This window comes from Chinchilla lanigera, unplaced genomic scaffold (assembly GCF_000276665.1).
Source record: "Chinchilla lanigera isolate Chin_1 unplaced genomic scaffold, ChiLan1.0 scaffold00017, whole genome shotgun sequence".
NCBI classification, from domain to species: Eukaryota; Metazoa; Chordata; class Mammalia; order Rodentia; family Chinchillidae; genus Chinchilla; species Chinchilla lanigera.
The window spans coordinates 4,493,812-4,520,786 of NW_004955418.1; the positions used below are offsets into that span (position 1 = coordinate 4,493,812).

Genomic DNA, 26,975 nt, shown 5'->3' on the forward strand with positions numbered 1-26,975 from the left:
CCAATGCAGCAAGCTTTTCCAAGAGTCGGGCAGTGCATCATCTTCCCCTCTGGAACCAGGAAGCTATGCTCAAGTGAGGACCAGAGCTCCCCAAAGTGAACCAAAGCCATTCTCAGTGCCAGCGAGATCCCGAGCTCCTCAGAGGATGAAAACAGCCCAGTTCATCGGAAAGCCAGCTCCCCAAAGTCTCTCTCAGCTCCCAACAGCCCTCCTTCTTCTCCAGGTCTGCCTCTTATGCTGCTGGCAACAGTCCTCAGGTGGGCCTCCCACACCCAGCACCACAATTACTCAGTTCAGCTGGGGGTTATAAGTTGACCACCAGTTATCAGTCCACCACAGGAGGGAAGAGAGGGAAAGAAACTGAGAGGAAATGGGGGAAGGGGAGGGGAGGGGAGAGGCAGGGAGGAGAGGGTTAATCCATTGATGAAGTCAGAGCCTGCATGATTCAGTCACTTCTTGAAAGGCCCACCTGTGGACAATGTTGCCCTGGCAACAAGCCTTCCACACTTCAGCCTTTGGGGGACATCCAGATCCAAAACATAGCAGTATCTCATTGTGCTTTTGGCTTGCATTTCCCTGATGAAGAGGGAATTTGGTCATTTTTTTTTTCATAAATTTATTGCCCATTTGCATTTCATGCTTTGGGTAGTGTCTATTCAAAAATTTTGCCCATTTTTAATGCATTTTTCTTCTGTTATTTAATTTTTAAAGTTCCTACATATTCTAGGTAATCATCTTTAGAATGTGAAAATTTGCAATTTTTTCCCATTCTATACATTTTATCCTTAATCTTTGGCTTGTTTGTTTTACTCTATGTACAGTAGCTCCTTAATTGGATATATTTTCACTTGTCTATTTTTGTTTTTATTTCTTTTGTTTTGGGAGTCAGATCCCTCCAAAATATTGCCTGTATCTTGAAGTGGTTTCTCTGTGTTTTCCTCCAATAATTTCAGAGTTTCAAGGCTTGCATTCATGTCTTTGATCCACTTTGAGTTGATTTTTGCACAAGATGAGAGACAGGACAAATTTTAATCTTCTGCACATGAATATCCAGTTTTCCCAGCACCATTTATTGAAGATGCTACTCTTCCTCCAAAATAGGCTTTTGGCACCTTTGCTGATAATCTGTTGGCTATAAATGAATCAGGCTGTTTCTGGGCGTTCAGTTCTGTCCCATTGGTCTGTGCATCTGTTTGTGTGCCAGCACTGGGATGCTGGGACTCACATCACTTTTTAGTACGTTTTGGAGTCAGGCAGTGCGATACTTCCAGTTTTGTTCTTTTTGTTCAAGATTTCATTAGCAATTTGGTGTGTCCCATGCTTCCTATGAATCTTAGGTTTGTTTTTCTTTATTCTAGTGAGGAAGGAAACTTGTTTTGATAATAATCGCATGAATCTATGAATTTCTTTAGGTCATATGGACAAGACCTAGTTTCAACTACAAATCTTTTTTTTTATTTTTACCATGACCTTCTAAAATTGCTTTAAAAAAGCTTCAATTTATATAGTGTAATATTTTGTATATGAAAAATGTATATAAATGTTGTTTAATTAAAATAATAAATACTGAAAAAATAAGCACCCATAAGCCTACCATGTAACTTTAAATTAAAAATTACAATGTGTTCTACTTATCCACAATCCCACCTGCATTCTGCCCTTCTAATTAACCTAAATTTTTCTTTCTTTACTTATTTTTATTATAATATTATATATATTATATATATATCTCCATAAATACCTTGCTATCTTGTTTAGCTTGATTTTATGCTAAATAAAATACTCTTTATAATACATAGTGCTCAGGATTTATTATTTTTCTTGTTCAACCTATATTATGTCTCAGACATCACTTTATGTTTTTGTATGGAGTTATAGTAATTTAATTCTTTTCATAGAGGTATAATATTTCATTGTGATAACATGTCACAATGTAATTTTTTGATGCCTGTGGGAGTGGATATTTTAATTTTTGTTATTTAATATGAAGCTGATATGATACAAATTCTTGGAATATATAGCATAATGTTTTTTCTAGGATTTAACTATTACTGGAATATTTTAGTTGTAGGATATCTGCATGTGTAGCATTACAGATAATAATTTTTCTTTTTCTCCACATAAATGGTTATATTGATTTATATTTTCTTTAGAAATTCTAAGACTTCACATTTTTCTACATTTTCAACAAAATGCAATAGAGCCAGAATTTAGTTTTGTCAATAAACTGTAGAGGATAAGCAAAGTAATTTACCATAGCAATTTATTTGGTTTAATTCTTTCCCTATATTTACAACCCATTTGTTTAACTTAAATTGTTTATTGTTGTCATTTGCCCACTTTTCTTTTGGCTTATTCATTTTATTGATTGATTCAGAGCTTAGATTTTCACATCTGTTTTGTTGTTTTATGAGGAACATAGGAGAAATGCTTCAGTATATTGAAATGGCAAGGGTTTTCTGGACAAAAGGCACAAAAATAAAAACAAAAATAGACAAATGGTATTGTACCAAACTGAAAAGCTTCTGCCTGCCAAACGATGAAGAACACAGAAGTAACCTACAAAATGAAAAAAATTGCAATTTATATTTTTTTTGGTTTTTCTCCGGTACCGGGAACCGAACTCACAACCTTGTGCATGCCAGGCAGGCGCTTTTGCCGCTGAGCTAAATCCCCAGCCCCTTGCAATTTATATATTTGACAAGGCTGGATATTGAGAATGTTTATGGAACTTCAAAAACTCTATAGCAAGCAACCCAATTTTAAAAATAATAATTGTCCTTAATAGACAAAAGAAAATATACAAATGATATACAAAAGGTATATAGAAATATGCAAATGTGCTCAACATCAGTAAACATTCAGATAATGCAAGTTGAAGTGACGCTGAAATATCGCCTTCTCTTATAAGAATGGATAATATTTTAGAAGATTGAACATAACACGTGCTGGTAGGATGTGGAGAAAGTGAAATATTTGGATGCTGTTGCTGGGAAAATAAATTAGTACAGCCACTATGGAAAGCAGTATGGAAGTTTCTCAACAAACTAAGAACAGAACTAGCTAATGATCCAGCAATCGTACTACTGTATATTTGACCACAGGAAATGACACCAATATTTTGAAGAGACCACTGAACTGCCATATCCATTGCAGCACTATTCACAGTAGTCACAATATGGGAGCAACCTAAATGCTCATCTAATAATGAATGGATAAATAAAATATGGTATGTAAGTACCATGGACTACTATTCTACCATAAAGTGGATGAAACCCTACCATTTGTAAAACTGTGGGTGGAACTGAAGTTCATTATGTTGAGTACCATAAACAGGCACAGAAAAAGAAGTAGAGCATGAACTCACTAATATGTATAGTCTGAAAAAGTTGACCTCATACAAGTTGTGGGTTGAATAGTGATTAGTTGAGGGTAGGTGATAAGGAGGGAGGGATGGGAAGGTTTGATCAATTGTTACTATTGCAGTTGGAAAGGAAAAAGAAAACCAGGTGTGGAATTTCATGGTAGAGGGCCAGGGGTATAGCTCAGTGGCACAGTGCCTGCCTGACAAGTGTGAAGTTGTGAATTTGACCCTGGTACCCAAAAAAAAAAAAGGAATTTCATGGTAGAATGATTCTATTTTTAAAAAATCTATATTTGGTTTTTTACCATAAAATGATAATTTTTAAGGAAATAAATACATTTAACTTTATTTAAACATTATGAATCAAGAGATCATAGTTTACTACACTGATGTGTATTTTTTATGATTTTGTATTCCATGTAAAACACAGTTAATTAAAAATTAATGAAATAAATTTCATGGTATTTATCAATGATTTTTGGAAGTCAGTTTCTTTATGAAGCTCAGTTTCTCTCTATTAACATGATATAAACTTTCATTTAATTATGATTTTCAAAAAATTTTTTAAATTTCCTCCATAAACATTAGCTCATTTCTTTGGTTAACTCTAGGTTTTTATTGATGTTTTGCTTTTATTCCTTTTCTTTTTTAAAGAATGTTATCACCCACAAATTGGGAAAAAAATTTTATCCAACTGTCCCTCAGATGAAAGACTTCTATCTAGAGCACTTAAAGACTTAAAAAGAAATCAGGCCCCCAAAATTCAAAGACCCAATCCAAAAATGGGCATCTGAGATGAATATGCACTTCTCTAATGAAGAAATACTGACGAATAAATATATGAAAAAATGGTAAACATCATTAGTTATTCAAAAAATGCCAATTAAAACAACACTGAGATTCCATCTCACCCCAGAAAGAATGGCTATCACTAAGAAATCAACTGGTGACAAATGCTGGAGAGGGTATGGGGAGAAAGGAACCCTACTCCACTGCTGGTGGGAGTGTAGATTGGTGAAACCACTGTGGAAATCCATTTGGAGATTCCTCACAAAACTGGGATTAGAAGTCCCATTTAACCCAGCTATTCCCCTTCTGGGTATTTTCCCAGAAGAATTAAAAACATCATACCACAGAGATATATGTGCACCCATGTTTATAGAAGCACAATTTGTCATAGCTAAGTCTTGGAAACAACCCTAATGCCCATCAGCTGAGGAACAGATAAAAAAGATGTGGTATTTCTATACAATAGAGTATTACTCAGCTATAAAAAATGGCAGGCGTCTGGCTCCCGCTGTCATAGCCATTGCAGTACATTGCGCTCTATAGAGACAGCGCTGGGGCAAGTGAGAGCCGGCCGGGCACTGGGCGACTCTGTGCCTCGCTGAGGATAACAAGTAAACATGGGCAAAGGAGATCCTAAGAAGCCGAGAGGCAAAATGTCATCATGTGCATTCTCTGTGCAAACTTGCCGAGAGGAGCACGAGAAGAAGCACCCAGATGCTTCCCTTAACTTCTCAGAGTTTTCTAAGAAGTGCTCGGAGAGGTGGAAGACCATGTCTGCTAAAGAGAAAGGATAATTTGAAGACATGGCAAAGGCTGACAAGGCTCGTTATGAAAGAGAGAGGAAAACTTACATTCCTCCTAAACGAGAAACAAAGAAGTGCAAGGATCCCAATGCGCCCAAGAGGCCTCCTTCGGCCTTCGTGTTCTGTTCTGAGTATCGCCCCAAAATCAAAGGGGAACATCCTGGCCTCTCCATTGGTGATGTCGCAAAGAAACTGGGAGAAATGTGGAATAACACTGCAGCAGATGACAGGCAGCCCCACGAGAAGAAGGCTGCCGGGCTGAAGAAAATGTACGAAAAAGGCATCGCTGCCTCCCGAGCTAAAGGAAAACCTGATGCAGCGAAAAAGGGAGTTGTCAAGGCTGAGAAAGGCGAGAAAAAGAAGTAAGAGGAAGAGGATGAGGAAGATGAAGAGGATGAAGACGAAGAGGATGAAGATGAAGAGGAAGATGGTGATGAGTAAGTTGGTTCTCCCGCAGATGTTTTTCTTATTTATAAATCATTTAACCCCCCTGTACACAACTCACTCCTTTTGAAGAAAAAAACTGAAATGTAAGGCTGTGTAAGATTTGTTTTTAAACTGGACAGTGTCTTTTTTTTTTGAATAGTTGACACACTACCGAATGCGTCTTTAGATAGCCCTGTCCTGGTGGTATTTTCAAGAGCCACTAACCTTGCCTGGTATAGTATGGGAGTTGTAGGTTGGCGTGGAAATTTAAAGCAGGTTCTTGCTGGTGCACAGCACAAATTAGTTATCTATGGGGAAGGTAGTTTTGCATCTTCAGTTGTCTCTGATGCAGCTTATATGAAATAATTGTTCTGTTATCTGAATACTATTCTGTAAGTGCAAAAAAAGTTGCAGCTGTTTTGTTGACATTCTGAATGCTTCTATGTAAATACAATTTTTTTTTAATTAAAAAAAAAGGGATAAACTCGAGGCTTTTATAGGTAAATGGATGCAACTAGGGACCATACTCATAAGTGAAATAAATAGGACCCACATGTATAAACAGCATATTGTCTCCCTAGTGTAAGAACATGAAAGCGTAAATAAAACCCAAAATGTGCAATAGATAAGATGAAAGGAAAAGAAATTGCTCAAAGGAAGGAACAAATGGGATGAGGGGAAAAAAGAAAAAGAAAGTACTACAGCATTATATATATATGGATATCTTGCATAACTGCTCTGCTAATGTCTGGTGTTTTATTGAGGGGAACAGTTAATGTTTAAATTTTTCTTTATATATTTTGACTAATTTTGCATGCTTATATCTGGTAATCTGAGCAATTTATGTGAAGACAACAATATGCAGTATAATAACCACTGATGAATTCTTACCATCCTGTCTAGTGAAACTATGTATTGTCTTTAATGTTTTATTAAATTATTATTTTCTTATTCACTTTAATGATTTTATCAATCTTCCATTCTTATATCTGGTAATCTGAGCAACTGCATTGAAGATAACAATATGTAATATAACAACTACTGTTAATCACTATCATTTGGTTTGAAACCCTGTATCATTTTTAACGTCCTTGCTTTGCTTTGTTTGTATTTTGCTATTGTTCTTTTTTTTTTTTTTTTTTTTTACCATTCTCTTTAAAATAAAAAAAGTAAGTCATCATTATGGAAGAATGTAAACTATGTAGAACAGTAGAGAGTATATTATGGTTGATTCTCTTTTACAGAATGTATACCTTCAATCTTTATAAATCTGTAAATCTTGTTTTATGCATCCTACCATCCATTTTCTTTCAGCATACCAAATTATTTTAAGCCAAGTTCTTTATATTATATAATTTTCTTTTTGGCTTTTTGAGACAGGGTCTCACTGTGCAGTTCATGCTGGCCTTGTGCTCACTTTGTAGTCCAGGCTGGCCTCAAACTCTCAACAATCCTCCTACTTGAACTTCCTGAGTGCTGGGATTAGGGGCATGAGCTACCATGCCTGTACTCTATATAAATTTTTTTTGAAGTAGTAAATGGTGGATTCAAAAACATGTCTTAAAACTTGAAAGTGCCAAGACATGTGAAGACATTTTTGTGTAATTATGTTATGGAGTTGTAAAAATCTACCATGATGATACATCTTTAAACTGTATGTTTTCTTTGTGAAAATTTTGCTAATGAATTTTTAAACTTTCTTTCTATCCTTAGAACTCATTTGCTTTGAATCGTTGTGCTTGTTACTGCATTAACTGTAATAGAAGTAGTCATAGTGTGTTCTGAGATTTTAAAGGAATAGTTTGAATATTTCACCATAAGAATGATGTATGTTGAAAGTTTTGGTTTATGACATAAAGCAATCTTTAATGTTCAGTTAACTGTGACTCCTCACCATGAATAATTATTTCATTTTATCAAATTATTTTCGTCAATATTGAGAAATAAATTTTATCTTTTTATTAATTTTATGATATTAAACTATACTTCTACTCTAGAGTGGTTTCAGACTGGTTTGATATTTCATTTTTATGAGTATTCTCATTTTCATTTTACATGTGTTTTGTAAAGGAATTTTGCATTTATATACATGTATAAGATTAGCCTGTAATTTTTCTTTCTTTTAGAAATCTTATATGCTTTTATTGTCCAAGTTGTTCCATTTTTCACTTTCTCAACACTTTTGGATAATATTGGAATAATCTGTTCTTTGCAAGTTTGTTGCATAATGTGTGTAACATTTTATGGGCTTGTTTTTACTTAACTAAGAGTATTGTATACTGCTCCTTCCCATTTCCAAAAATCAACCTGTCCATTTTGTTGAGATTTTAAACTACAATAGATTGGTACATAACTGTCTGATAATCTTTATAATTTTAATCTGCATTACTTTTTTCCTTCTTAGTATTATTTACTTTTTCTACATTTCAATACTTTCACCTTTAGCAGTCTCACCAGAGTAACATTTATCTTTTCAAAATTTTATATTGAAACAAATTAATTTATGCTCTCTCATTTATAACCTTTTCCTACCTAATTTGGATTAATGGGGGATTTTAAAAAATATGAAATGTAACTCACATACCCAAAAATGCATCTTTTAACGTTGTCCAATTCAGAACTTTTTATATTAACAAGGTTATGTGATCATTACTATTAATTGCAGAATACTTTGCTCAATCTAAAAATGAAATATTTTACCCCATAGGAGACACTCCCCATTTTTCTCTCCCTTTATTCCCCAGAAACCAATTATCTATTTTTTTTTTTTGCATCAATTTTCCTATTCTGGATATTTCATGCAATTATAATCATACAGTATTTGGCCGTGTGTGTCTGGATTGTTTTACTTAGCATCTTGTCAACATTCATCTACAATTATCACATGGTAGCACTTCATTTCAAATGGCTGGATGATTTAATTGTGTAAATAGACTCCTTTTGCTTATATTGATTCTTCAGTTGATAAGCATTTGGGTTGTTTCCACTTTAGAGCTACTTTGAATAGGAGATTTTTTGTAGACATATATTTCCATTTCCCTGTGTATCTTCTTAGGAAACTGGGGTCACATAGTAACTCTCTAGTTCACATTTTGAGGGACTGGTAAAGTATCTTAGATGAGCTGCATCATTATATATACTCAGAAGTGTGTGAAAACTCCAGTTTTCTACATGTGTTTCACAGCTTATCCTTTTAACTACAGTCACCCTTGATGTGAAAAGTACCCTGTTGCTTTTTGGATATATATTTTTATTGACAGATGATGTTGAGGATTATAATGTATGTGTTGGCTTATTTGCATTTGTTCTTTGAACAAATATCTATTAAATAATTTGTCTACTTTTTAATTGGACTATTTTCTTGTTATTATGGAGTTATAGAAGCTCTGTATGTACTCTGGATACATATCCATTTTCAGATATATAATTTATAAGTATTTTCTCCCAGTTGTGTGTATTTTCAGTTTTTGATAGTGTACATTTAGAATTCAAAAGTTTTCCATTTTGATGTAACATGATTTATTTATTGTTCTTATTTTGCATGTGCTATTGATATCATCCCTAAGAAACTGTTGCCTCTTTTGTAGTAATTAAGATTTTCTTATATTTTTCTTTGAAGCTTTTTTTTCTATACATTTACCTTTTACATTGAAGTCTTTGATTGTTTATTTTTTATTTTTATTTATTTTATTTTTTTTTCTGGTACCAAGAATTGAACTCATGACCTCACACTTGCCAGGCAGGTGCTGTGCCACTGAGCTAAATCCCCAGCCCACATTGAAGTCTTTGAGAAGAGTTCATTTCTTTATATGGTGTGAGATAAAAGTAGACCATTTCTTTTGTATGTGTACATCATATTATTCCAGTATATTTGTTAAGAAGACTATGGCTTGCCACCTTGAACTATCTTGACATACTTACTGAAAATTAGTTTCTGATAAATGGATAGGTTTTATTGGATTCGAATTATATTCTACTGCTCTATATGTTTACATTTATGCCATTACCACAGTTTGAAATCTGGAAAGTGTGGAGTCTTCTAATTTTGTTATTCTTTTTCATAACTGTCTTAACTATCCTTAATCCACTGCATTTCCATATATTACCATCAAATTGTCAATTTGTATTATAATCCAATGCCAATTTCTACAAAAAGTAAAACACTTGGGTCTTAGTAGTACTTTTTCAGTACTTCTAAATTGTGTGTTCATTCCATTTGCTTTTCCTTGCTTATATAATTTAGGCTTAGCATTTATTAAAGATTCATTTCAGTAAATATTCTAACTGGTATTAAAGTTATATCATGATCTAGACACTGACTCTTTAATTGCAACTTTTGTTAGAAATATTTGCTCTGTCTTGTGGCTTTAGTATCTTCTTCTGGTTTTTTATTACTTATACTTCCTATGGTGTTAGATCTTGTTTTGATTTAGGATTGTTTGACTCAGATACTTAATAATTCTTGGTAGTATTATTGACTTTGCATTTAAAAGTTGATTGTAGGATTTCTATGATATTAGATCTGTGTAGTACTTGTTTTTATTTTGGGGATGAGAATAGGAAACATTATGAGCTATTGGGCACCAAATGAGAGCTACTCTTCTTATGTTTTAGTTGCTAACTCACCAGTTTTCACCAGAATCCTGGGGAACAGTCACAGTTTTCTAAACTAGGTTCTAGTAGTTATTGGCTTCACAGCCTCACAGTATTTGTTGGAGTGGAGAAAGTTCAATGCATTTAGATTGAGAGGTGAGTCAAATAATTACTTCAAGGTGTACTTTTGGGGGCTGGGGATTTAGCTCAGCGGCAAAAGCGCTTGCCTGGCAAGCGCAAGGTCGTGAGTTCGGTTCCTGGTACCGGAGAAAAACAAAAAAAAAAAAAAAAAAAAAAAAAAAGGTGTACTTTTGCATGCATGAGGGTCAAGTGCTATTTTTGTCCTCTCAAAAAGTATGTTTCCATAATTGGGTGTGTGGTTTTCAGCTTTAATCTGCCAGTGTGCTTCTATGGTTCAGAGAATGGACAATAGAGCACATGATAAATATTTGACAACACTCCTTTCTATTTTCCAGCTTTGATGTCACGTAATTGTTTCTCTGGGGAAATATTTTATATTTTTCAGAGATTTGAGAAGAAAAGAGAGAGAAGAAAAGAGCTTCATTGACATAATCCAGTAGCCACTTCTTCAACTTCAATATAAATTCTATAGATCAGGCCGAAGGTTGTTACTAGGGACAGAGCCCTTGCCCATTCTGTGAGGCCCTGGGTTCAATCCCATCACATGCACACAAAAACTGATAGATTAAAGACAAATTTTTCTTTAAGTAGATTCAGCTGTTCATCTATGAAATATGTGATTTTCTGACATCTCTTGTTTTCCTATATATCATATTTTCAATTTTTTAAAAATTTTATTTTATTTTACTGGATTATTCAAAATTTATTTTAAAGAGAAAAGAATGTAAAATACCCCAGTGAAACAGAATTTCAAAACAGGTTAGTAGGAGAGTTACAATAATTAATATACTGTGTATTGTTGTCTTTATAGTAGTTACTCAAAGTATGAGATACAGGCATAATATCTTCTCCAAACAGTATTAGCACAGACCCTTCTTTTCAGTGAACTAAGAGAAACTGGCTATACCTATCTTAACTACCTTGTGTATAAATATATTGTTTTCTTTTTCCTTTCCTTCCTTTTCCCTTCTCTCCCTCACAGTTTCTTCTCTTTTGAATAGTTTCTTTCCATTTCACAATATCTGTTGTACATTTTGGATCTTATTTACTCTTTCAGTTTCCACACTAGTGAGATTATATGATGTTTATGCATATGGGCCTTATTTTTTTCACTTATGAGTATGGTCTCGAGTTGCATCCGTTTACTTATAGAAGTCTGCAGTTTATCCTTCTTTATGGCTGAGTAGTACTCCATTATATAAAACAAGCACATCTTTTTTATCCATTTCTCGATTGATGGGCATTTGGGTTGTTTCCAAGATTTATCCATTACAAATTGTGCTGCTATAAACATGGGTGAACATACATTGCTGTAGTATGATGTTTTTAACTTTTCTGGAAAGATATCCAGAAAGGGTGGAGTGGAACCTCTAATTCTAGTTCTTTGAGGAATCTCCACACTGATTTCTACAGTGCTTGCATCATTTACACTCTCACCAACAATGAAGAAGGGTTTCTTTTTCTCCACATCCCCTCCAGCATTTGTGATGGGTTGATCTGATGATAGCCATTCTTTCTTCAGTGAGACAGAATCTCAGGGTTGTTTAAATTTGCATCTCTCAAATGACTAGTGATGCTGAACATTTTTCATGTATTTACTTGCTATTTGTATTTCTTCATCTGAGAAGTGTGTATTTATCTCAGATGCCCATTTTTGGATTGGGTCTTTGAATTTGGAGGATCTGATTTTTTTTCAATTCTTTATGTGTTCTAGATATAAATCCTTTGTTTGAGGTACAACTGGCTATGATTTTTTCCTACTCTGGGTTATCTTTTCATTCTGTTGGTGATTTCTTTTGTTGTGCAAAAGATTTTTGGTGAGGTGAGATGCCGTTTGTTGACTCTTTGTAATATTTCCCTTGCATTCTGGATTTTGTTCATGAAGTCTTGGCCTATACCTATGTCTTTGAGATTTCTACCCATTTTCTCTTCCAGTAAATTCAGTGTTTCTATTTTAATATTTAGGCCTTTGATTCATTTTAACTTTAGTGCATGGTTGTAGACATGGGTCTAGTTTTAGTCATATTTGCCATTTTAATGTAATAATAATCCAAAAAGTCATTTTATAATCTATCTATACAAGTATAATTTACTATTGAAAAAACTTACATTGTAAGTGGACTTACAAAGTTTTAATATATTTCTAGAAGCAGGCAAAAGCATTATACTCAGAGCAATAGTTGCAATCACATAAAGGAAGATTACATAATTTTCCAATGAAATACAAAGGTGTTATGGTTTGTGTCTTTGTGTTCCACCAAAGTCTCATTCGGTCATGGGGCAGGCTTTTAGAGTTTGATGGATTATGGGTGTGAGAGCTACACCCACCCTGGGGTGGATAGTTTGCATATTTAAGGGAGAAGAAGAGGCTGTTTGGGGCCATTCCTCCCTTTTAGTGCTTCTTGCTTTTGCTGTGTTCTGCTGCCATGAGCTGTAGCCCTCTGCCATGTGTCATTCTGCCTTGTAACCTGTCAAGTATGGACTGAAACCTCCACAAACTGTAAGCAAAATAAACCTTTCCTTCCTTAATTTTGGGTGTAAAGTGTTTTGTCCCAGCAATGAGAGAAAAGTAACCAAGACAGAATTTGGTACCAGGAGTGGGGTCCTTGCTGTGACTATACCTGACTATGTGGTTCAAGAGCCTTGGGAAATGGTTTGTGGGAAGAGTTTAGAAAGGTTCAGAGATGTTGCCTGAAAGAGCAGAGCTTGAACGCTTTTGACTGTTCTGTTTGGGAGATTCTGGTCAGAGCTCAGAAGATCAGAAAACCGATAGAAATCAGTAAAGACCAGCTTTGGGAGGTTTCTGTTGGGAAGAAGGACTTCATTGGTTGTTGGACTCCAGATGATGTGTGCTATGGCTTGGCAGAAAGTTTGTCTGCATTTTGCTCGTGTCCAGAGACTTTGCCTAAGAATGAGATTAAAGGCGGCAGTGGACTGGTTAATCTGGCAAAAGAAATTTCAAGGCAGTCAAACGTCGGGGAAGTGGCATGGCTATTGTTGGGGGCTTTTAGCCAGATTTATATTGAGAATCAAGAACAAAGAGCCCAGCAGGATGATTTTAAATGTCGTGAGTTTGGCCAGAAAGAAAGCTCCAGTAAAGCTGTGGACTGCAAAGGTGGAGCTGAGGAGATCTCCATTGCTGAGAAGGAACAAGAAAATAAAAAAGATTGCCTGAGGGCATCACAAGAAGCAGCAAGTCTCCACCCTTTGCAACCTCAAAGGTGAAAGACCTTGCCTTGAGAAGAAAATTGCTGAGAGCCAGGTTCTAGAATGGCTGCAGCATAGAAAATTTGTTCCTCAGAATTGGATTCAGAGTGTCCAGCAATCCAGGCCCTTGACCCCTGTGGCCAAGAGAGAGGCTACTGCTCCAGGTGGCAGCAGACCTTGGCATCATCCACGTGGCCCTGGCTTTAGGTGCATGGAGAATGTAAGAGTTCTGAGGTTAAAGAGGCTTCCACCTAGATTTCAGAAGGCCTGGGAGGCTAGGCAGTGTGCCCCTGAGAGGGCAGTGGATGAAGATGTGAGTGTGAAGCAAAAGGTGTGTTGGAGACCTCAGAAGTTTGGAAAAGCCAGGACTGTGGATCATCTAAGGAAAGCTGCAAGGAGGGAGCAAATCAGGCCTAAGAGAGAAGACATGGAAGCTGTAACCACCAGAAGTGCCATAGGGGTGGACTCATGCAAGCCCTTTGGAGCTCACAATGTGCCGCAGATTTCTTCAGATGCTGGTCATGGAACTACAGGACATAATGTTAGCCCTGCTGAATTTTGGACTTGCTTTGGTCCCAGTGCTCTGTGTCCCCCTGTTTGTACCTTTTGGAATGGTACTGCTTATTTTGTGCCATTGAATGCTGGAAGTGTCTAACTTTTCATTTGTACAGGGGCTCACAGCTGAGAGTTTGCCTTACATGTTGGAGGAGACTTGGGACTTGGACTTGTCAGCAATGCTTCAACTGTTAGGACTTTGGCAACTCTTGCAGATGGACTAAATGCTGTCTGCATAAAGGGATGAACATGAGTCTTTGAGGGGCCAGGGGTGGAATGTTATGGTTTGTGTCTGTGTGTTCCCCCAAAGCCTCATTTGGTCATGGGGCAGGCTTTTAGAGTTTCATTGATTATGGGTGTGAGAGCTACACCCGCCCTGAGGTGGATAGTTTGCATATTTAAGGGAGAAGAAGAGGCTGCTTGGGGCCGTTTCTCCCTTTTAGTGCTTCTTGCTTTTGCTGTGTTCTGCCACCATGAGCTGTAGCCCTCTGCCATGTGCCACTCTGCCTTGTAACCTGTCAAGTATGGACTGAAACTTCCACAAACTGTAAGCAAAATAAACCTTTCCTTCCTTAATTTTGAGCATAAAATGTTTTGTCCCAGCAACGAGAGAAAAGTAACCAAGACAAAAGGCTAAGATTGACTGTTACTATTACTTTAATTCATTATAATGTCCAAGTTTGGAAGAATGTCTTTATGAAACACTTATTAAACACTTTATTATTCAGAAATAATAAAATTAACAAAAAGTGTATTAACTAGATACATATGTCACAGTTATATACACTAAACTTCTAATTTAAAGTATAAAACAAGTATGAATCAATAAAATAATTATTTGGATACAAAATCAACTTTTCATTCACTTGTCAATACTTGCTAGTTTTCAGGCTGAAAGAAAACACTTTGTGTGTTCATGAAAAATAAATTGATATTTATTCCTTTTATACAAAAACAAGCAGACATTTGATATTAATTTTGATATGTACTTTGTTGGTTGTTGAAATGGAATAGTTGATTTTGTTCTTTCATTTCTCATCTTTGTGCTATAAATTAGAATTTCTTTGGAATATTTCTGCCATTTTTCATCTTACACCAGTTTCTAGAACACTTTCTTTTCCATTTCAAAAGAAATGATTAAGAAAAAAATTCTGATTGCAAGAATTGTGCAACAGACCAAGGAAATAGTAGGAATCTGACAGAAGATTTTTCCATGCATTTTCTTAAAAAACAAATATCTAACAAAAATATTCAAATCTTTTACTTAGGTATGGTTAATAGCTTAATTTCCTAATTGTTCCTCATTATCATTACCTGTTTCTACCTTTTTTGGTGAAGGTATCTCTAAACTCTTCCCCTACTATGGTGAATTGCTCAAAAGATTACATTTTTATATAAATAAAGGAAAAAGAATACTCTTGGCATATACCAGTAAGCCAAGTATCAAAATTAAATGACAATTCTGTTCTTAATATCTGGAAATCATTGGTAATTGTGGAAAATATAGAGGTTTTTCCTTTCTTTTACTGCAATTCATAAAGTTCACTGAAATAGACTACTCTTAACAGCAGAAAATGTGATACATTAAAAATTTTGAATTTGATGTGAATTGAAGTGATGTGAACTGAAGTGAATCTTCTTCAAACAAAACAAAACACTGAATTTACTGGATTTAGGGAAGTACACTTAACTATAGGCAGAATGGGAATTGTATTCAGTAGCACTTAGCAGACACTAGCACAATTATATTTTGAAAATGATGCACTGAGTGAGCCACTCCAAAACAGAGACTATCAAGTAACAGGATGATTATTAAGTAGAAAGGTACTGTGCAAGAACTCACATTGTTCATTAATAGTAGAATTGATGAGTTGTGATGAGGTTATAAATATTGTCAGATGAGAGCAAACAACGCATAATTGTATGCAGAATAATATTGCCTTTAGGAACCAAGATATAAAAGACTGTGTACCCGATAGTGCCACTAACATATATTTTTAGAAAGCACAACCAATTTATATGGTTATAAGGCAGGGGAGAGGTTCTATGTATATGGGGAGCAGTTAGAGACTGGAAACAGGGCATGAAGGGCCTTATGCTATTTTTTTGCTTTAGTTTTTTGAGACAGGGTCTCGCTATGCAGTTCAGGCTGGTCTGGAGCTCACTTCGTAGCCCAGGCTGGTCTCAAACTTGCAACAATCCTCCTGTCTCAGCCTCGCGAGTGCTGGGATTACAAGTGTGTGCCACCACTCCTGGTCCCACATGCTGTTTTGGTAATATTACGGGTTTTTAAAATCTAGATGTCATTTAATACAATCTATTCACTTTGTAATAATCTAGATTGCATACTTATGTATACAATATGTTAATATCTGTGTATTCATGTCATAATTTAATTGGATGTGGTGGAGAAAAATTTTCTAGAATAAATGGCTAAAATAAAACATTTTCCTTCTTCTGTGCAGGTTATATCTAAATGTATTTTGACAGGATCAGGTAGAAAGAATCAGTCCAATTAATAGTCCTCGTCTTAAAAACATAACCCATAAGTTCTATTTGGATATGTAAGGAGAAAAGCCTACCCACAAAGCCATACAGCCTAGCTGTGGTGTATGGGAACAGGTCAGTAACTTTCTGCAATTTCCAGTTATGTCATGATCATATAGCCCTAACTATAGCCTCACTGACAGTTTAAATCCTAAGCAATGAAAGTCCAATCCATAATTTTCACTACCTTATTCTTAACCCAGAAAGAGAAAAAATAATCAATGTCTCCAACTGCTCTTAACCAAAACCAATTCTACTTTGTCTGTAGTGTTGCATAGACAAAACATTACTTAGAATTTTATTAGCTACCTGAAATGTAATTACAGCAGTGACCTAACACAAACAAGGCAATTTTTGGCACCTTAATAGCTCAGGAAACTCAAAATACTGCCTCATGCTATTAACGTCTTGAAAACTGTGTTCTCTTTGTTGTGCATAGTCTCTGAGTATCAGGGCCCACAAATGAATTTTCATAGTTTCTTATTCTATCTCCCACTTCAGATTTAACACACTGAATCTTATTTTGTATAATTTACTCTGTGTCTTTTTCTATATATACACATGCAAAATGTGGTGGAGAATTCAAATAATTTCTGAATAATCTCAGCCAAAAAAAATGGCCTCGATTGCCATGGAGTTGTGTTTCTTTCAGAGCTATAAAGACAATTATTGTACATCTCCGTTTTATGTGCATAGGCAAATATTTAGTATTCGGAGTGTGGAAAAATGCTGAGGAAAGTGATCTCAAAATAAAGGAAGAAATTATTTTCAAGCAGAGGGAAAATTTAAATTTATGGTTATTATTGTGTCCTAAAGTTAGAAAACTTTTTCTTTCTAATATTTCATTAACATTTAAGTGATCAGATTGATTTTCACAGTATATAAATTAAAGTAGAAACCATAAGCTGCAAAACTGGGTCGATGTTGATGATTAACACAGGAAAAATTCCTAGCCTGCGATGCAGTCAGTTTTGCAGTGAATACATAAGAATAAAAGTTGTAGAGCTTGCCAAGAAGTTCTTTTGGCTGAGGCATCACATGGTAATGCTATTCAGAATGTAGTAATGAATGCCTTTCCACTATAATAACACCTATTCTAATCCTCTCATTCTAAACTGAACATAAATATAAAGGATATTAAGAATATATTTGAGATGTCAATGAAATAAAATGTTGTCACAGGATAATGGTCTCCTGCTGCTTCATAAAATACCAAGCCAAAGGCAAGACTTACATTTTCAGAGTAGAAGACATTAATCCCATGACAGTGTTTTATTGCAGTGATTGTATTTCTATTATACAAAATGAGCATGTAGATTTAATCAATTCATTTGATGAATGTTGATGTAGTAAATTGACAATGGTTTATCATCATTATGAAACTGTTGTCTTTTCCTGAGCAGTTTATCAAAGAAAATACAGATTTTTAGGGAACTGAATTCATGGCGTTTGGAAGAGTGGTGGTTTCTGAATAGATGGAGGTTGATATCTCCTAAGAGACTATGAGTTAATATAGCAGTCAAGGGACAGTGTGACTGACACACTTACAATGGTCTGCTCAATATTTCTGTTAATATTATAGTTCCACATTTCAACTTTCTGACAGGCAAAATGTAATAATTAAACATAATTACTGGAGCAAAAATTCACAATGAAACAAAGAAGTTGAACTCAGAATGCTTTACTAAGGCATTTACAAGACAGCCTTAGTCTTTGGAATAATGATGGCTGAATAATATTTGATAGCTTCACAAGAACATCCTTCCCTGTTTTGGAGTACTGCTATAAGACACCAAAAATCTACTGTAAAAGATAGCTTGGAGATTCTTATGGCAGCTTAGACATCTAAGCCAAACCAAGTACTGTTCCCAATGGGAAATGCAAATCATTGTTTTCTTTCTCCTGAAGAAAATGCATTAATGCCAAATAGTGAGATATATTCAGTAAATGTGTTATACTGCTGTGTTTTATTTTGAAATATAGATTCTTCAACATCGAAAATAGTTCTCAGAATTCTTTTGAGACTCTTTTCTAATTTTTAAAACAGAGGTAAACCTGTGCAATACTTTATTATCGCAAAGTACTATGTGATTTCACATACCCTTTTGTTTTCATATTTGTTGACTGTTCTAATATAAGTGAATTTCATATTTTTTTATTTTAAAGAGAATAGTACATGAGACACAAACAAAACATAGAACAGTTGCAGCATAACAGTATCACGAACATAAATCAAAGCAAGAACATTCAAAGTGATACAAGGTCTCAAGATAAATTAATACAAATCAACAGTGGTTGTTACATTGCATATCACTGTCCTCAACTACATTGCTCAGATTATCAGATGTAAGAATGAAAGATTGCTCAAATGATTAAAGAGAATAAGACAACAATTCATCAATAAAACATTAGAGATAATGCAAAGTTTCACTAGACAAGATGGTAGGAGTTCACCATTGTAATTCCATTGCATATTGTTGCCTTCAATTCTGTTGCTCAGACCACAAGCATGCAAAGCCTGCAAAGTCAATCAGAACATAAAAAATTGTAAGCATTGACTGTTCATTTCAATACACCATCAGACATTAGCAATACAGTCATTGCAGCTATTCATATATATATTTATGTTTTGCCTTCCTTCTTTCTTTTTTCTTCTTTCCCTCATCCCAGTCGTTCCTTCCTTTGAGCAATTTTTTTCCCTTTCCTATCGTCTACTGTATGTTTTCAGTTTTACCTTCTCTTTCAGGTTCCTACACCAAGGAGACAATATGATGTTTACACATGTGGATCTGATTTATTTCATTTCTGAGTATGGTCTCTAGTTGCGTCCATTTACCTACAAAAGCCTTGAGTTTATCCTTTTTAATAGCTGAGTAATACTTCATTGTATAAAAATACCACAACATTTTTTATCCATTCCTCAGTGAATGGGCATCTGGGTTGTTTCCAAGATTTAGCTATAACAAATTGTGCTGCTATAAACATGGGTGCACATATATCGATGTGGTGTGATGTCTTTAATTCTTCCGGGAAAATACCCAGAAGGGGAATAGCTGGGTTAAATGCAACTTCTAATCCCAGTTTTGTGAGGAATCTCCAAATGGATTTCCACAGTGGTTTCACCAATCTGCACTCCCACCAGCAGTGGAGTAGGGTTCCTTTCTCCCCACAGCCTCTCCAGCATTTGTTATTAGTTGATTTCTTGATGATAGCCATTCTTTCTGGGGTGAAATGGAATCTCAGTGTTGTTTTAATTTGCATTTCTTGAATGACTAATGACGTTAAACATTTTTTTTTGTGTATTTATTTGTCATTAGTATCTCTTCATTAAAGAAGTGTGTATTCATCTCAGATGCCCATTTGTGGATTGGGTCTTTGAATTTGGGAGGCCTGTTTTTTTTAATTCTTTATATGTCCTAGATAATAGTCCTTTGTCTGAGGGGCAGTTGGCTAAAATTTTTTCCCAATTTGTCGGTTTTCTTTTTACTTTATTGGTGGTTTCTTTAGATGTGCAAAAACTTTTCAATAAGATGAGATCCCAGTTGTTGATTCTTTGAAGTATTTCCCGTGCAGTTTGTTTTTTGTTCATGAACTCTCTGCCTACCCCAATGTCATCAAGATTTTTACCTACTTTCTCTTCCAATAAATTTAGTGTTTCTGTTTTAATATTTAGATCTTTGATCATTTTGATTTTAATTTAGTGTATGGTGAAAGACATGGGTCTAGTTTTAGTCTTTGGCATGTGGAAAGCCAGTTTTTCCAGCACCATTTTTTGAAGAGGCTATCTTCCTTCCAATGAACATGTTTGGCCTCTTTGTCAAAGATAAGGTGACTGAGTGTGTTTGTAGTAGTATCTGTATCTTCTAATCTGTTGCATTGATCTTCAGGTCTGTTGTTGTGCCAGTACCATGCTGATTTTATCACAGTAGCTTTGTAATATAATTTTAAGTCAGGAATTGTGATGCCTCCTGCCTTTCCTTTGTTTCCCAAGATTGCTTTTGCTATTCTAGGCCTCTTCTGGTTCCAGATGGACTTTAGGAGTGTTTTCTCTAGATCTGTGAGGTATACTAATGGTATTTTAATTGGGATTGCATTGAATCTGTACAACAATTTTGGTAGTATGACCATTTTCACACTGTTGGTTCTTCCTATCCATGAGCAAGGAATATCTTTCCATTTTCTGACATCCTCTTCTATCTCTTTTTTCAGAGTACTATCATTTTCACTGTATAGATCTTTTACTTCTTCTGTTAGACTGATTCCTAAGTATTTCATCTTTTTAGATTCTATTGTGAAAGGTGTGGTTTCCCTAATTTCTCTCTCAGTCTGTTTGTTACTTGTGTACAGGAATGCTATTGACTTTTGAGTGTTCACTTTGTGTCCAGCTATGCTACTGAATTTTGTTTAAATCCATGAGCCTTTTGGTAGAGTTTTTGGGGTCTTCTATGTAGAGTATCATGTCATCTGTGAATAATGATAATTTCACTTCTTCCTTTCCTATCCTTATTCCTTTTATTTCTCTCTCTTGTCTAATTGCTCTAGCCAGTATTTCCAGAACTATATTGAATAGGAGTGGTGACAGTAGACATCCTTGTCTTGTTCCTGATTTTAAAGTGAAAGCTTTCAATTTTTGACCATTTAGTATAATGTTAGCTGTTGGTTTATCATAGATAGCTTTGATTAGCTTGAGATAAAGTCCATCTATTCCTATTTTCTGTAGGGTTTTCAACATGAATGAGTGTTGGACTTTATCAAAGGCTTTTTCTGCATCAATGGAAATGATCATGTGATTTTTGTCCTTGGCTCTATTGACATGGTGTATTACATTGATTGATTTACATTGATTTCTTTCCTCTCTTTTTCCCCCACGTGAACCATCCCTGCATTCCTGGTATGAATCCCACTTGGTTGTGGTGTAGAATCTTCTTGATGACTTGTTGTATTCCATTTGCTAGTATTTTATTGAGAATTTTTGCATCTATATTTATTAGTGAGATCGGTCTTTAGTTCTCTTTCTTGGTTGGGTCTTTCTCTGGTTTTTGTATCAGAATAATACTTGCATCGAGGAATGAGTTGGGAAGAATTCCTTCCCTTTCAATTTCATTAAAGAGTTGGAGTAGAATTGGTGTTAAATCTTCTCTAAATTTTTCAGAAAATTCAGCTGTGAATCCATCAGGACTTGGGCATTTCTTCATTGGGAAGTCTTTTATTACAGTCTCAATTTCACTGGCTGATACTGAGTTACTCAGAATTTTTAGATCTTCTTTAGTCATCTTTGGTAATTCATATGCATCTAGAAATCTGTCCATTTCTTTTGCATTTTCCATCCTATGAGAGTAAAGATTTTCAAAGTAAGTGTTGATGATCTTCTGAATTTCTTCAGGATCTGTACTGATTTCACCCCTTTCATTCCTTATTGCATGTATTTCAGTTTTTTCTTTCCTTTCTTTGATAAAGTTGGCTAGGGTTTTATCCATTTTATTTATCCTTTCAAAAAGCCAACTCTTTGATTCATTAATTCTTTATATATTTTTTTTTTAGTCTCCATTGCATTAATTTCCATCTTGAGATTTATACTTTCCTGTCTTCTTTAGCTCTGGGTTTGACTTGCTGTTCTTCTTCTAGAAACTTGAAGGGCCCCATAAGATTGTTTATTTGTATTTGTTCTGTTTTGTTGAGGTAGGAATTCATCACTGTAAATTTCCTTCTGAGGACTGCTTTCATTGCATCCCACAGGTTCCTGTAGTTTATATGTAAATTTTTGTTTGATTGTAAATAGTGTATAATTTCTACTTTGATTTCTGTGACCCATTGCTTGTTCAGGAGGATGTTATTCAATTTCCAATGGTTTATGGAGTTTTTGTGATTTCTTGTACCATTAATTTCCAATTTCATTGTACTATGGTCTGATAGTATACATGGGATAATTTCAATTCCTTTGTATTTACTTAAATATGTTCTGTGTACTAGTATATGATCTATTTTAGAGAACATCCCACGTGCAGCAGAGCAGAATGTATATTCTGATGCTGTTGGATGGAACACTCTGCAAAGGTCTACTAAGTCCATATGTTCACCAGTTTGGTTAAGTTCTGTTATTTCTTTCCCAACTCTTCATCTAGTTGATCTGTCTGTTTGTGACAATGGTGTGTTAAAGTCCCCTGTTATGATTGTATTGCTGCCTATTTCATTTTTCATGTTTGTTAAAATTTGTCTTATATATTTGGGGGCTCCATTTGGTGCATAGATGTTTATGATTGTTATCTCTTGCAGCTTTCCCCTCACAAGTATGTAGTGACTTTCTTTATCTCTTTTGATTGTTCTTGGTTTGAAGTTCACATTGTCTGCAAACAGAATAGCTACACTCACTTTTTTCTGGGTTCTTGTCTTGTGGAGTATTATTTTCCATCCTTTAATTTTCAGTCTGTGAATTTCATTTTGAGTTAAATGTGTTTCTTGTATACAGCATATAGTTGGATTTTATTTCCTGATCCACTCTGCTAGTCTGCTTCTTTTGGTTGGTGCATTGAGACTGTTTACATTGGTGATTATAACTGATATGAACTGGTTTATCTTTGTCATGTTATTTTCTTGTTGTTGGATCCTCTTTTTTCCCTCTGTTCAATTGCTTCCTCTACTTGGTGGCTTCTTTCTGTTGTTGTACTTGACACTGTGGTCTGTTTTCATCTCTTTCTAGAATATCTTTTAGTACTCTTTGTAGGATTGGTTTGGTGCTCATGAATTTCTTCAGTTGTTCTTTATCATGAAAATATTGTATTTCTCCATTAAATTTGAAAGATCATTTTGCAGGGTACATCAATCTGGGTTGGAAGTTGTTTTCTTTCAGTACCTGAAATACTTCACTCCAAGCTCTTCTTACCTTGATGGTTTGTGTTGAGAAATCTGCCATGATTCTTATGGGTTTTCCTTTATAGGTGATCTGTTTCTTTTCTCTAACAGCTTTTAATATTCTGAGTTTTTGTTGAGTTACCAGGATCTTGATCACTATATGTCTGGGTGTAGATTTATTTTGGTTATGATTAACTGGAGTTCTATATGCTTCACTTATCTGGATGTCTGCTTCTTTTTCCATGCCTGGGAAATTTTCTGCTATTATTTATGCAAATAGCCTTTTCATGTCATTTGTGTTGACACCTGCTGTTTCATTAATACCTATTAATCTGACATTATTTTCTTTGCTTCATCTTGCAAATTGATATTTCTGTTTTTAAAAGATTTCTTTGCTTCATCTTGCAAATTGTTATTTCTGTTTTTAAGAGATCCCTCCTTTCATGTTCATTAGTGGCAATGCTGTCTTCAAGGTCTGAAAGTCTATCTTCAGCTTCGTTCAGGTGATTTTGCCAGCTTTCAATGGAATTTTTAATTTGCTGGATATCTATTTGCATCTGTTTCATACCTTCTAGTTCTTTTCTATATTGTTCACTGAAGGTTTGCATGAGTTGTCTATGCTCTTCTATTTTCTTGTCAATGTCTTCTTTGGGTACGTTGAACATTTCTTTCACTATTGTTGTCAATATTTATTTTATTTTTTCCCCTAGACATTATTTCTGATCTCATGTCTTCTATGGCCTGATGGAGTTGTTTCTTTACTTCAGTTGCTTTCATTTCAGAAATTTCAGGTGTATGACTTCGAGGCTCTTCTGCGTTGATGCCTCCTGGACTTGTTTTGGGTGGTGTGGAGGTCTTACATTGCAACAACTCACACACCTCCTGAAAGCTCAGCTGAAACCTGAACATAGTCAGCAGCCTCGGGGACCTCACCCTCACCCCTCCCCTTCCAGTGTGGGAAGCAGGCTCTGTCCCGGACAATATCTGAAGCCTAGGTGAACTCAGCCTACATCTCCCCCTACTCTTGTGGGAGCTGGGCTGAACCCCAGACAGTCTCAGGAATGACAGCGAGCCTCCCCCGCCTTTCCTCCCCCGCCTTTTGCTCCTTCATTTTGTCATTTTTGAAGGTCCAGAGGTTACCTGGAGCCCAGCCTCACTGTCCCAATTGTGTGTGAGTGGCAGGGCGAGAGTCTGAAGATCCATAGTGCTCAGTGCAGCTCCTGTGCTGCTGAGTGGTGGCAAGGTGAGGTCCCAGATGCTCCCTACCTTTTGTGCATTCAGACGGCTCCCAGGAGTGTTTGGGAAGGGCGGGGGAGGCTCGCTGTCATTCCTGAGACTGTCTGGGGTTCAGCCCAGCTTCCACAAGAGTAGGGGGAGATGTAGGCTGAGTTCACCTAGGCTTCAGATATTGCCCGGGACAGAGCCTGCTTCCCACACTGGAAGGGGAGGGGTGAGGGTGAGGTCCCCGAGGCTGCTGACTATGTTCAGGTTTCAGCTGAGCTTCCAGGAGGTGTGTGAGTTGTTCTGACAGTGACCATCAAGGCCCCGGAAGTTGTCCAGGGATCCACATGCCTCACACCCTAGTGGGGAATGCCCCAGAGTAGCTCACCAGGTTCCTAAAGGCCCAGCCCCGCAAGACTGGGTGTGGCAGGGAGCCTCCTAGGCCCCAGAGGGTGCCCGAGGTTTCGCCTGCCTTGCACGCTGGTCAGGGAGGCAGAGCCCAGACTCACCGGGCTTCCTGAAGATGTCCGGGGTTTCGCCCAGCCTGGGCCCACACACTACGAGTGTGGCGGGAAGCTAAATTTCATATTTTAATGACCATCTTTGTTAACATCTTCTGTTTGTTGGTGGCATAAAGCCAATATATCTGAAAATAAAGGCTTATTGTTCAAAATATAAGAAAAGCTATTTTAACTGGAAAGCTATTATTTTTCATAAAAATGCAAAGCATCAAGCACATATATCCCTTGGGCCATTCATGAAAAAATCAGACTAGTCAAAAGCACAATAAGCACGGCACCTGGAAAACCCTAGTAGATTTAAGCTGCTGCATGTCATTACCGTGTTCGTTACAGTGATTACTCAAGCAGTTCACTGGCACCTTCATTCTCTGTATGAGAAGATGATCTAAAGTCATTACAGCAATATTTTTCTATATTAATTACAAATTCATTTTTATAGACTTTTCATTATGAACTCTAGTTCATAACTATACTAATGTACTGTGGGTACATACTGTTTTAGTTTGCTAAGCCTCACATAACAAAATACCATACACCAAGGGGCTTAAACAACAGAGTATTTTTCTCCTGTAGCTCCAGAGGCTGCATGTTGTAGTTGAAGGTGTGGACAGCTTTGATTTCCCCTGACATCCCTCTCCTTCCTTGCAAGATGACTGCCTTCACACTGTGACCTCCAAATACCCTTGTCTTTCTATACTCAAATCCTTATTTGTGTTTGTGTTAAATTTCTTTTTTTTTTTTTTTGTCTTTTTGAGACAGAGTCTCACTGCGCAGTTCAGGCTGCTCTTGAGCTCACTTTGTAGCCCAGGCCGGCCTTGAACTTGCAAGGATCCTCCTGCCTCAGTCTCCCTCCCCGAGTGCTGGGATTACAGACGTGCACCAGCATGCCCAGCTAAATTTCTTGGATGAATTGGATTAGAGCTCATCCATATAATCTCACTTTACCTTATTCACTCTTGAAAGGCCCCACTTTTAAATACAGTCACATTTTGAAATAGTGTGATTTAGGGTCTGTACTTAATTTGCAGTGAACACAATTCACATCATAACACACACCAATAAGATTCCCTTTGAATTTTAATATTATCCATAAAAATATGAAATCTTTACAGGTTGCCCAACAGTAACCACAAAGTTAATAAGAAAGCCATAATAATATATAGTCTTCATAAAAGCATGCAAATAATTTTTATTGAAAGGATTCTGTCACTTTTCTTCTAAGCTAGTCTCTACAATTTAAAGTGTATCAGTGTTATCAATAATTGAGTATATCTATTTGTATTGGATTTCTTGTATTTTAGGCTTTATCTTTCCTACAAAGAATAAATTCCCCAAGAAAAGAGATCATGTTGCGTATAAACTTGTTTGCATGATACACATAGCACTGAGCCTGTGTCCTCTATAAGTATTAGGGGAATAGCTGGGTGGATGCACAGCTGGATGAAATAAGTTGCAAGTCACTTGTCAACTTATGGTTGTAATTTAGATACTTTATGCCTAAATATATTGCTGATGAGAAAAACACTCAATTATGACATTAGACACTGTACTTTAATTTACATAGTCTAAAACATATGGTCACCAAACAGATTTAAGGAAGATTTTGCTACATGGCTACCAGTCCAAATCACTGAGCAGAAAATAGAAGGAAAATAAAATTATACTTGTTTAAACCCAGCAGGATTTTTGTACATGTTCCTCCATTAAATATCTTTGGTCTGGGTTTTAGAAGCAAGAGAAAAGCTGTGAACATATGACACATACATAGTTCCAACTAGACTGTAAATATTCAGCTTGGGTTAGCAAGCCAGGATTTGTGTTTATGTTATTCATTTTCTGCACCATTGTTCTCTGAGTACAAAGTTCTCCGACAGCAAATCTATGCTCAATCTTTGCAGATGTGTCTCATCACAAAGAAACATGTGGAACTTAAGTTTAGCAAGAAATTTTAAATATATA

The 26,975-nt window shown here is 35.8% G+C and overlaps 1 protein-coding gene and 1 pseudogene across 6 annotated transcripts in view; both read left to right on the top strand.

Annotated features, from left to right (window-relative positions):
• Window positions 1–26,975, top strand: part of Tmem232 (transmembrane protein 232) — a 224,949-nt gene that overhangs the window by 151,793 nt on the left and 46,181 nt on the right. The window lies entirely within an intron of this gene.
• LOC102017875 lies at window positions 4,727–5,397 on the top strand (annotated as a pseudogene).